At 37.6% G+C, this 12,440-nt stretch overlaps 1 long non-coding RNA gene across 1 annotated transcript in view; it reads right to left on the reverse strand.

The window, feature by feature from the left end:
- Window positions 1-999: 999 nt before the first annotated feature.
- LOC105550457 overlaps window positions 1,000-12,440 on the reverse strand; it is an 85,731-nt gene continuing 74,290 nt past the window's right edge. The window contains exon 3 of the long non-coding RNA XR_001007723.1: window positions 1,000-1,185. This is a non-coding gene — a long non-coding RNA (uncharacterized LOC105550457). The remainder of the gene's footprint in view (window positions 1,186-12,440) is intronic.

Consider the following 12,440-nt stretch of genomic DNA (forward strand, 5'->3'; position numbering starts at 1 on the left):
TAAACCTGGGAGGCAGAGCTTGCAGTGAGCTGAGATCTGGCCATTGCACTCCAGCCTGGGCGACAGAGCGAGACTCTGTCTCAGAAAAAAAAAAGAAAAGTTACTTTTACCCTAAAATAAATTCTGATAAATGATCAAAGGTTTAATTTTTTAGAAAGCTAGAAAGGGGTCCAAAAAAGTAAAGTTTGATTCCCAAAACTACAATTGAAGGAAATTTTTTACAAAGATAAACTAAAGTAAGCTTAAATCTCCCATCACTCCATACAAGAAATATTATCAGAAATATCATAAATGCCCCAGGTGTTTAGATTAGCATCACCCATAACTCCATGAAAAATTTATCCAAATTTTACCTCAACAATCTTAATACGAATCCATCGTAAATTCCACAGATCTCCTATAATCACAAACAGAAAGAGAGAAAAAAAAAAAAAAACCCAACAAGAGTCTAAGCTTAATAAAACAGATGCCTCTTCCTGACAAGGCAATGGCTGTCAGGCAAAGCAATGACTTGTGAACTGAATCGACCTTATCACATTCCACAAAGTGCCAATATTTATCTTAAGACAAGTGATTACTGATTATTGGCAACTGTCTAGAAAAACAAAGCTAATGAAAGTCAAGCTGTGAGTAATGACAATTATCCAGATACCAGGAACTGTTCTAAAAAGAGAATTCCAGAGGATAGCCCATTCTCTGTCAGTGTCTCAGTGAAGGCAAGTATGGACAAACAAGTCTGTGAAACATTTTACAAAAGCTCTTAATGAACTGGAAAATACATCCGAATTGAACTTCACTACCTTTCCAATACATGGCAACCTCAGAAACAGAGGTGTCACCAGTAAACAGGAAGACCAGAGAAACAGGGAAAAGCAGCAAGAGAGTGCAGATACCTACAAAACCTTTTACAGACCTGAATGTAAACCTCCTGGATACCTCAGAATTAACTGTTTTAAAATAGAAGTTATTTTAATAATATTAATATCTGGTTCTCATTACCTGACAGGCAGATATAAGTTAAATATTCGCCTTGACCTCCAGTTGCCAAGAAAGGAATCTTTTTCTTTGTCCTCCTCTTGACTTGGACAGCTCCCAGCATCCTTTCATCAAGAGGTGCAAAAATTTCCTTGCTGATAGCAGATTTGGCACTCATTGTAGAACAAGCGAGTACAGCAGGCAGTGAATCTTCTAAAGAAGCAAAAGAAAGGAAAGTTGGAATTGACAACATTGTAAGGGCTCATACAAGAATCAGCAGCCAGTGAATTTGCAGGTGAAGTAATTTTCAATTTGCAGTTTAATCTCATACTTGCTTGAAATGTATTATAGAAACATTAATAAGCAAGGTCTTCATACTTGCAATAACTATGAAAAAATACAAACAAAAATGGGGTACTTATTCTCCAAAAATGTCAAACACAATATGAGATGAGTAGTACAAACTGGGATCTGGAAAGTTTGTTAATTACTACCCCAACTGCACCTCCCTCTAACTGGCAAGGAGCACCCACTCTATTCCTATTCTGTAAGGAACATGATTTCACAATTCCAGATGACAAGTCTTTCCACTATCCAACAGTCCTTAGCATCAAGAAATTCTTTATGCCCCTTCAAAACCTCCTTTAATGTAAATCCATTTCCCTAATTCCATTCATAATGGAAATAATTATATCATCTTCTACACAATAACTATACATGCAACAGAAGACCATTAAATTAATACCCTTCTTCTGCCTTTGATCACGCTAAGTAATGAATTCTTATTTATTAGCTTCTTCCAATGGGTCCTACTTTGCAGTGCTCCTCTGCATCTAGTTACCATGCTCTGTACCCTTGACAAACACTCCACATTTTCCTTCAGCCAAAATGGATACAAAATTCTAAAAACATATCTGACTAATGCTAAGTATTTTGGAAATGTTACCCTGCAGCTCCCACATGTTATGCTCCTCTGGTTAACTGGCAGTGGATGCCCAATAATTAAGAAAATAAAGCAGTATGATGCTGACTCACAGTGAGTTCCCCCCAAAACATACAAATGCATAGCCCCCATGTTATATTTAGTTTTCTAAAAGTTGTACTTCACCAATGGTCTTAACTCTGCTTATTAATATCTATTATGTTCAAGGTCAATCTGAAATATTAAGCCTGTCATCCAAAAAGATTCAACAGCAACTTGAGTAAACTTTCTCTATTCTATCATCCTAGTCATAAATAGTCTGTGCCTTAACCATGAATAGGTATTTGTTCAGGCAATTCAACAAATCAAAATTAAAGGCACAGAGAGGGCCCATGGGTTGGAGATGCAGAGTATCAGAGATCCTGCATATGGATCAACAGCATAGCTATCTACAGTAACAGAAGCTCAAAGAGTTGATCAGACTGCTGTAAAATTGAGCCAGCTGGTTACAAAAATGCCTGCTATGTGCCACTTCTATGATTAGTATTAGAGATACAAGAAATAATTAAGATATGGTCCCATTTCTCCAGGAATTGACTGCTAACTACATCAGAGGTTTCACTTAAATCCAGATCATTTATGGTAAAAGATCATGCGACCATCCTTCCCAATGCAAGATTCATAAATGTTACCCACACAGCTGTTTACCTGTAACCTGTTCACATCTATAACCTCCTGGTAGGAAAGAGATGCATTAAAAAAGAACATCTTTCTAGTCAAAGGAATTCTCCTAGTTTTTATTCTGTAATAGAGTAGGTTTTCTTAGTGACACAGAATACCTATCTATACATACACAAAGAATATGTATCTAGATATCCTAGAAATTATAGATCTAATACTCACATCTACTTGTGCTCTAATCCCAACATTTTATCATCACCACCAGGTTCTTCATGCTGGCCAAGAACAAAATGACAACAGTGAAGGAGGACCTGTTTTTCAATATGCTGATCACTAGCTGATATGCTACGATTTCCAACAAGTTGGTAACAGAATTTCCTAATTTACCCCATGACTTTCCTAGGCAAGGTGTTATAATTTATCAGTGACTATTTATTTTTTTTAAGAAAGAAACACATACTGGTGATCTTCCAGCTCCAAGGCCACTTGCCTCTTACAATTTGGGTACAGGTGAAAAAGAAAGCCACCAGTAGCACAGTGGCTTCAAACCATTTGATAAGCAATGTAGAAAGCAAGCAAAGTCCTGAGCTGACTGGGCACTCTTTTTTTTTTTTTTTTTTTTGAGGCAGAGTCTTGTGCTGTCACCCAGGCTGGAGTGCAGTGGTGCAATCTCAACTCACTGTAACCTCCACTTCCCAGGTTCAATCGATTTTACTGCCTCAGCCTCCCCAGTAGCTGTGATTACAGACGCCTACCACCACGCCCAGTTTTTTTGTTTGTTTGTTTGTTTTTTGTATTTTTAGTAGAGACAGGGTTTCACCATGTTGGCCAGGCTGGTCTCGAACACCTGATCTCAAGTGATCCACCCGCTTTGGTCTCCCAAAGTGCTAGGATTACAGGCGTGAGCCACTGTGCCCAGTCTCATCAGGTATTCTCGGACCAGCGTCTTCCCAGTTGTCATGGCTTTTGCTTTTTCATCTCAGGCTCACAGTTTTCTAAAACTGCAGTTAAAAGAAAAAGAAAGCTATCATTTTATCATATAAAATCTGTCAGAAAAAGGAAAGAAAGAGATATGTGGTTTTACCAAGCTTAGGAAACCCTGTTCTTTTTAAAAACTGGTGAGAAATAGAAATGACCTTCTATTGTTTTTTATACTGATATTCAGTGACCAAGAACAAAAAAGAAAGAGAGAATAGATAAAGCAAGTAACTTCTTCACAGAGCACAAGTTTTAGAATCAAACTAATTCAGGTTCAAATTTGAGCTCCAACACCTAAGACTTACGTGATTTCTGGGTAAACCTCTTAAAATTATAGACCCTTAGTTTGTTAACTACAACCTAGAGATGTCTTCACCTACCTTCTGGAACTAAAGAATTAAATGAAACAATACATGCAGAACACTTATTCTGTTGCCTGAATAATTAAAAAATGCTTAAAAATGAAATATTTTTATTAATTCTCCTACTATGATATGAAAAGATAAAATCCCTCTGAACTTGTAGAAATTGAGTAAATGTAGCCATCTATACCAAAAGTATTTGTAAAAGTGAAACCCAACTTTATTTACAAATCCTCACCTTTCTCACCCATCAGTATGAGACCCCCCACATATGGATAAACAGTCTCTTATAGGGATGATTTTGCACTAAGTATCACAAGGATGAGGAATTTATAGGCGTCACTCTTAAGGACACTTGCTAGGAGATTATCAGACTCATTCTATGTGAAATTATCAAAAGTTTTTATTCGGGGCAATGACACTAACAGGCCACTGTGGAGCACACATGTATACATGTTTTTAATTTCACCCTGGGAATGGCAATGTGCAGCAGATTAGATGGAAAAGAATCAGAAAGTAAAAGGGGTACCATTATAGCTTCATAGCAATAACTTCTGAGTATCCCAAATCTGATTGTACATCTGAATTCAGCATGGAGAGCTTTTCAAAAATGCAGACTCCTGGGTCCTTCCTTTATACCCACCAAATTAGAATCGTGAGATCTGTATTTTAAACAACTCTAACTGGTTCTCATGCAGCCATGCATGCATGAGATCTAATTTAAATGCTGTGAGCCTAGAGAGGAGCTAAAACTTAGACCAGAAAGGTAGTGATGGGAATGGAAAGGATGAATCATTTCAGGAGAGAATATAGGAAGACAATGCACAGGATTTTTTTTTCTCCATCTGAGCAGCTTTATCAGGCCTTACGTCTTAGTGTTGGTAAATCAATGTCCATCCCAAGGCTGAGAACCCATTGTAAGAAAGTAACATGAATATAACAGCAATGGTACACCAATGACCACTAGTTACTCCAACCTATATCACCCCATGGAAGCCTTTTCTTTTCCTGCTTCTACAGGGTATAATTACAAAATTTTCCATCCAAGAAACCAACCTACAATATGATTTGCAAGTCAAAGCAGCTGGTTCCCATAAGTGTTAGCTGCAAAAACTAATCACAGTTAGTTCTGATCTTCTCACTTTGTGCCATCTCATCCATACATACCACTCTTGTTAATGCATGGCTACTGTAGTGTGATGCCTTTCCACTGCCCAAGTAACTAGGAAATAAGACCATCCTTTAGGTTAGGAGTGGTGAACTCAAATGACCTCAGAGATCAGGTAGATGAAGCACATAAGTAAAGGGGAATAGGCATAAGATGCTTTTGTATTCCAATATCAACATTTTTGGTTTCCAGTGGAACTGGTATTTGTCTTCTGTGATCAGGAGACCAAGAGGAGTAGTAGGAACTGCAGCAAATTAAAAACCTCCATTGTTAAGGCATTCATTATCATGCAGGTGGTTCTAGGGCAGTATAGTCTACAGCCCTTAAATATTTTTCATGTGAGAAGAAAGAACCTCTTCTGGTAAGGCAACAGTGCCATCTATTTAGCTTAATACTGTTAGATAGTTGATCTAACCTCATTAACTTCTCTGTTCTGATTCCATGTTTAACATGCAAACCTCTGACCATGTTTTGGCTTTGTGGCTGTGCCACACAAGTATTCTAGACTATGTGACAATTATACTTCCAATTGTAAATGAGTAACCGAGAATTTTAGACATCAGTCTCATAAGCTAGTTAATGTGTCTCAGCACTAAGGCAGATGAAGTCAGCATGCTGATTACAAGTTTCAGAGTCTCTGAAATTAAGAACCAAGATAATGTCACCCTGGAAGACTTTTGGGGGAAAATCAGCTAGTCTGTCCTACTTCAAGGGAACTTCAGTTTGGTGAACCCAAATAAGTTAGAAATAAGATTCTCTAAAATTAGACTTCTTCGCATTACCACTTTGTTTTTGAAATTCTACAAATTCAATTTTAACTCCCACCTATAATGTGATGACACTAATCATGCATCCAACTCAGAGTGCCTTTCTGGCTTTAAACCCATATACCTAGCTATAGACTGATCATTTCCACTGAGAGCTAACCTAGACCCTTCCTTGTCCCTTAATCCTTTCAAATCCTGATAACGAACAAATCACCAAATCCTGTGGATTTGATTTAATATTTCTAGACTAGCTTTTCTTCATTCTCGCTTCCTCTACCTTAGTTTGGGTCTTCACCATCCCAGGCCTGAATAATTTTGATGCTTCCTCTAAAGGACTCCAGTACTGCTCTTACTTTACCACAATCAGCCCTCTACACTGTCCAATGTCATATTCCAAAGGATGAATATGATTCAAGCTTAACTGTACTTAACCATTTCTTCTCCATGCCTCAGCTATTGACAAAGAAACACAATAACCTCAACAAGGAAAAAGCCAATGTTGTAAATGTTAAAACCTAAATAGAGAAATGTTAAATTATTTCCCTTAAAAGCCACAATATACACATACTAAATGCTACAAGACACATGTTATTATATATCACTAAATCTAGAAATCTAAAAATGGTAATTTTGCTCCAAAGTTCAAAAACTTCAACAGGTAGTCAGAAAATATACAAGCTCTTATGCGAAGAAAATCAATTTTATTTTTTCTGATGTCATATATTAAGATCAAGGAGATAATCTGAGGCCAATTTAGCCCCTTTAAAAGTGTTTAATTAAGAAGGAGTTACCGATTTTTAACAAAATGTTTACCTAGATAATGTTTCTCTTTGATAAGACAGTTCTCAAGTTGAAAGCTTTAGTCTCTTCATGGTGTGTAAACATGTGAATAAACAATAAATTAGACAAAAATTTTAGTTTACCAACCAGTTTTTCCATGTAATTCAACTACTACTCTTAACTAATAGTTCTTATAAGTAGATTCTAAAAAGGAAGTCAGACATGCTACTAGAATAGACAGGCAACTTTAATCTGGTGATAACATCTGAAATCTTAGAAGTGCAATCACTTCAAGTTCAATCACCCTTTATTGTTACAAACAACAAGGGCTATTGGATGGGCTTGCCATGGTGAGAAACCAGATGGGAACAGCAGACCAAGAACCCATATTTAAGGCTTCACAAGTTTTACAAAATTAGGGTAAAATCAATAGACATTCAGCAAATCCTCTAACAACATACTTAAAGGAGCCAGAAATTTCTAAACATGAAAAATCATGGGAATATGAATAAAAGCTAAAAACATTATCTGTTCTGCTATAAAAATAATTGAAGATAGGAAAAAAAAAATCTTAAAGTAGAAACTCCAAAGACTACACATCAACATCACCTGGGTGCCCAGCTCCTGCTCACAGACATTCGGGGGGTCTGGGGCCAGGGCCTGCAACTTGTTTTCTGAATGACTTCTTCAGCTTATTCTGCTATACAACCAGGTCCAGAGCCACTGTCTTTGGGTTTTCCCCCTGTATGTAATGAATTATTTATAAAATAAATAAAAAGACCCCAGGAACAAGTATACATGGCAAATATTTTGTAAAGCCCTAGTAATGAATCATTGAAGTTTACATAGCACTTCATGATTTACGAAGTATTTCTACATCTAATCCCAAATGTGTAATCAAGAGAGCCACTAAATATATTTTCCAAAGTTTGCTTCAAAACTGTAAATTAGATTCTTCAGATATATATGTGAGTTTTTTTTTTTTTGTTTGTTTTTTGAGGCAGAGTCTCACTCTATTGCCCAGGCTGGGGTGCAGTGGCACCATCTTGGCTCACCGCAACCTCTGTCTGCCGGGTTCAAGCAATTCTCCTGCCTCAGCCTCCTGAGTAGCTGAAATTAAAGGTGTATGTCACCACGCCTGGCTAATTTTTGTATTTTAGTAGAGATGGGGTTTCACCATGTTGGCCAGGCTGGTTTCCAACTCCTGACCTCAAGTGATCCACCGCCTCAGCCTCCCAAAGTGCTGGGATTACAGGTGCGCGCCCAGCCCAGATACGTGTTTTTATGAAGGGTAAACCATGTCATTTTTAACCCATCCGATTGGTTTAAGGATTATGAGGAAGTGTTATAATTCCTCTGCAACAGAGATTAATATGAGTTGAAATCTTTTGAGCCAGCAATTCTACCATTAGAAAAAATGGTGTGAGAATGCACACACCATGTGTTACAAATCCATGCTTACCTCAGATTCATTTTTAAGAAAAAATCATTATAAACAACCTAAATACCCATCAATCTTCATTGGTTAAATACAGTATAGCCCATCCACCCAACAGAACATTACACATCCTTTTAAAATTGTGGCACAGACCGATAGATATTGACTCGGAAAAATTGCCAAGAAATAATACAGAGTGAAAACAAGGAGGTTATAAAACAGAAAATGAATCCATGAATTTGCAATTTTACATGTATATTTACATGCATAAAGATCTGTCTGGAAAATAGTTTGCCAAAACATTAATATGATTATCTCTGGATTTTGAAACAAGGAAACAGGTCAGAGATTCTGCAGGGCAGTATTCTTACTCCACTAAAATCTCAGTGGAGTGCTCCTTGAACATTGTGGTTTTAAGGCACATTCTTTCCAACAAACCTGGAAGACATATCAAAATACATTTTATTGAGACCCAATTATAAGTTGGCTGTATTCTCTTTTCAACTCTAGTCCAGGCATAGTGTTGAGAACCCCAAAGTAAATTAGTAAACTCCCACCCTCAAAAAGCTGTGAGGGAGGCGAGCAAATGCTGTGAATAATTACAAGGCTTGGAAGAGAATTTTGTAGGAAGAAAATGGTACGCTTCTGTCCAGTTGCAGCTCAGTGCTGGAGCCTTCAACCTGGTGAAGGCAGCACCAGCTGCGCGTTAGCCTGCGCTTGCTCTCTTATATGAGTAACTCTGGAACAATGTAAAAACATCACAACCATACACAACAGCCCTGGTCATACTGTTTAATTCTTTAAGGAAGGAAATGAGGTATTGCTTTTCTGCCATCAGACTGTCAAACACTATGAGACCCGATTGGCTTTCTTTTCCCTGTATATACTAACTCTCCCTCTGTAAGAGACGTTATGTTCACAGGATTCTCTGAGCCCATGACTCATGTCTACTTCAACTATAAATCTAGACTATTTTCATCTCCTCTGTCCTTGTTTATATGTTCAGTATACACATTCTTCTTGTAAGTTTGATATCCAAAGAACCCTGACTATAAGATCTGTGTTTACACAAGTTTATTTACATTGTGGGTGCACTTTTTAACCTTCTTGTCAATTACTACATCCTAACTTTCACAAATGATATGACAAAGCCAAAAAATACCACCACCACCAAAAGTTACATAGGATATGTCATTTGGAGGATTTACTGAGGTAAGACGAAGATTTCATAAGGATCACTCATTCCAAGGGATTCTATTAATAGGATCTCCACATTCACAAGTTTAAATTCCAAGGACCAGTTAAGCCAGTTCTACAGTATCCATGTACTCTTTCTACAGTAATGGGTAGAAATAAAAAATCATAGTGAAGGCCAGGCTGGAGTACACTCATTGGTATATTATGGATTATGACAAGATTATCAATCTAAAACATAGAACAAACCTTGAAAAGTGAATTGAACCACATCAAAAAAGGAAGGTAGTAAGAGAAAAAAATATAAAAGAGCTCAACTTTTTGACATTCCCCAATTTTTACTGAGCAATCATGTCATTGTGGTATCCAACAACTAGTTGGCAAACTAAGAAAACGATATGTTGACTTGAGAACATCACTGATAGCAGACAGCATTGGAAATAGCCAAATCTATTCCAACCATGTTCGAATACAGGCAAAAGCCACATAAAGATTGACTTAACATGAAAATAAACATTTTAATTATCTGCTATTCTGCACTACCTGCTGAATTAGTTTGTTTCTTTTGCTTACACTGAAGAAAAGACAGAAGGAAAAAGCTCTAAACCCATATATGAAAGGAAGTAAAAAGTTTAGGTAGTAGGTCAGATGTTTTCCCCTTAGGGGAGGGTATGATTGATAACAGAAATTGCAGATTAAAACAAAACAAAACAAAACAAAAAGATCTATCTGCCACTAAAAATAAACAAACAGAAACATAAACTCTCCAGCAAGCATAACATGAGCTTTTTATATCAGGTATTTGTTGACTCAAGCTTTAGGTAAATTCTAAGTTTTCTAGATTTAAGCTACTTCTATTTTGGAACAGATTTAAAATATAACAGTAAAAAAATAATGAGCCTTTAAAGAAAACTCCATTTTTTAAGAGTTTGAAACCTATAAAAACCTAAAATATAGTTGAAACAAGTTTGTGTGCTTTCTAAAATTTTTTAAATCAGAGCAAAACTTCTTTAAAATATTCTCTAAATCAAACGTCAATTTTGAAATATTCCTTATTTGTTGGGAGGTCGAGGTCAAGAGATCGAGATCCTCCTGGCCAACATGGTGAAACCCCGTCTCTACTAAAAATACAAAAATTAGCTGGGTGTGGTGGCACGCACCTGTAGTCCCAGCTACTTGGGAGGCTGAGGCAGGAGAATCGCTTGAAACTGAGAGGCAGAGGTTGCAGTGAGCTGAGATCTTGTGACTGCACTCCAACCTGGCGACAGAGCGAGACTTTGTGTTAAAAAAAAAACAAAAACAAAAACAAAGAAACCAAAGAAAAGAAAAGAAATATTCCTTATTTGAATCGCTGATTTGGAGAATATCACCACTTTACAATTTCTTGGAAGAGCTTGAGTGAGTTTTCTGTAATTGATATATCATAAGTGTTATACTCCAATATGACGTCTTCACAGCAGCGAGGGGCACAGAAGCAATGTGACACTCTGAGGGGATATTTTACACATACCTACTTTGTTTAAAAGGCAAGACATTGTGCCCTTCAATGCCTCAATTTCCAAATGAAATTTCCAGCAGGTTTATGAACACTTCTGATCTCATTAAGGATCTGGCCAAGAACTGTAATTCCAACTTTAACTGATCTCCCCCAGGGTCAACTTCATGAATTTGTGCCAGTGCAGTACAATCTGAATGGTGATAGAAAGGCTCCCTTCTCAGCCTCCAAAAGCACTTTCCCCATCTGTCAGCTACCTCAAATTCTGACACAAGAGATGTATATACTTAGATATGTGACTTTGGCATTCAAAATTCCTTATTAATATGCTTATACTCTGGGTGGAGAGACTTTCACAGATGAGGAAACTAAAGCTCCGTGGTTAAGTAAATTGTCCTGCATCACACAGCTCAAGGGCAGAGCAGGGACTTAAACCTAAGATACATGACTACAGAAGCCTTTGCTCTTCCTTACTATCTCATATTGAAGAAATGAGAAAAGTATGGAAAGGTGAGGCTGGAATGCATTCTAGGTAAAACAAGACAAATTCAACTGCTTTGCACTTTTGCCTCTGATTGGCCACACTTTCTGGTGTACAAGATATTGTTATCAGCCCAGCCCAGCAGCTACAAAGATAACAAATCAAGCTGTAGTTTGAAGTCATTCTTTCTGGATATCTGTTCATCTCGTGTGTGCATATCATGCTGTTTCATTGGCAAAGGAGTCACATAGCCTTATTAGGATAGAGCTTGTTTTGATTCTACAAATGAAACCGGGAGCTGACATTAGCAGAGAGATTCTGCAACAGATCTCTACCTCCAAAAAGGGGACAATGTCCATGGAAACCTCATCACAGCTGCTCACCACCATCGTTTCGAGACCAGCAGTTTGCAACAGGAGTCAACTCTTGAGATCTTGGATGGCTGCCACAAGGCAGTTTTATGAGCCTTGCAGGCTATTTTCCAAACCGGAAAAGGCTTAAATATAAAGGGCATATATTTCAAAGGTTTCTGCTGATTCTCAAGGGAAGTCCTCTTCCACTTCCTTTGCTGTATTACCCCCACTCTGGCATTTCAAAAGCACAATTTGGACCCTCCCTGTTACCTCCCTGCTCCCACTTTTTCTGGCCGTTCCATCTTTTGCCGACAGTGCTTCCAAGGAACCTTAGCTTCTCCAGCAGTAATGCCTTGAGTTTCACCAATTTCAAAGGTTCCGCAAGGGGAATTTCATCATTTTACTTTATTGAGAAGGATCTCAGCAAGACGTTCACAAATAAGCTAACCAACCACATTACTTGACACCCTTTTGGGCCTTACCCACCAGCAGCTTACACTTCAGTTAAAAAGTGTGGGCACAGCAGAAATGTGGCATTCTAAAGCTTAAAAGTTTAATGCCTGGAAGTGATCCTAGTGATGGTCTATCTCATCCAATTATCTCACTTAACACATAAGGAAACTGAAGTCCAGAGGGTGATTCTGAAGTCACATAACAAGAGTAGCAAAACGAATATTAGGGTTAAATGTTGCTCTCGACTTCACTGCAATGCTCTTTTTAAGTAAAAAACAGAGAAACATGAAATGATAATGTAAAATATTAGAGCAGTGCTGAATTTGTGGAAGGTGAGAACAGGTGGTGTGTTGGGGGAACGATGAGAACAGAGAAAGAGAAAACATGATTAAT

This window comes from Mandrillus leucophaeus, unplaced genomic scaffold (assembly GCF_000951045.1).
Source record: "Mandrillus leucophaeus isolate KB7577 unplaced genomic scaffold, Mleu.le_1.0 Scaffold487, whole genome shotgun sequence".
Classification (NCBI taxonomy): Eukaryota; Metazoa; Chordata; class Mammalia; order Primates; family Cercopithecidae; genus Mandrillus; species Mandrillus leucophaeus.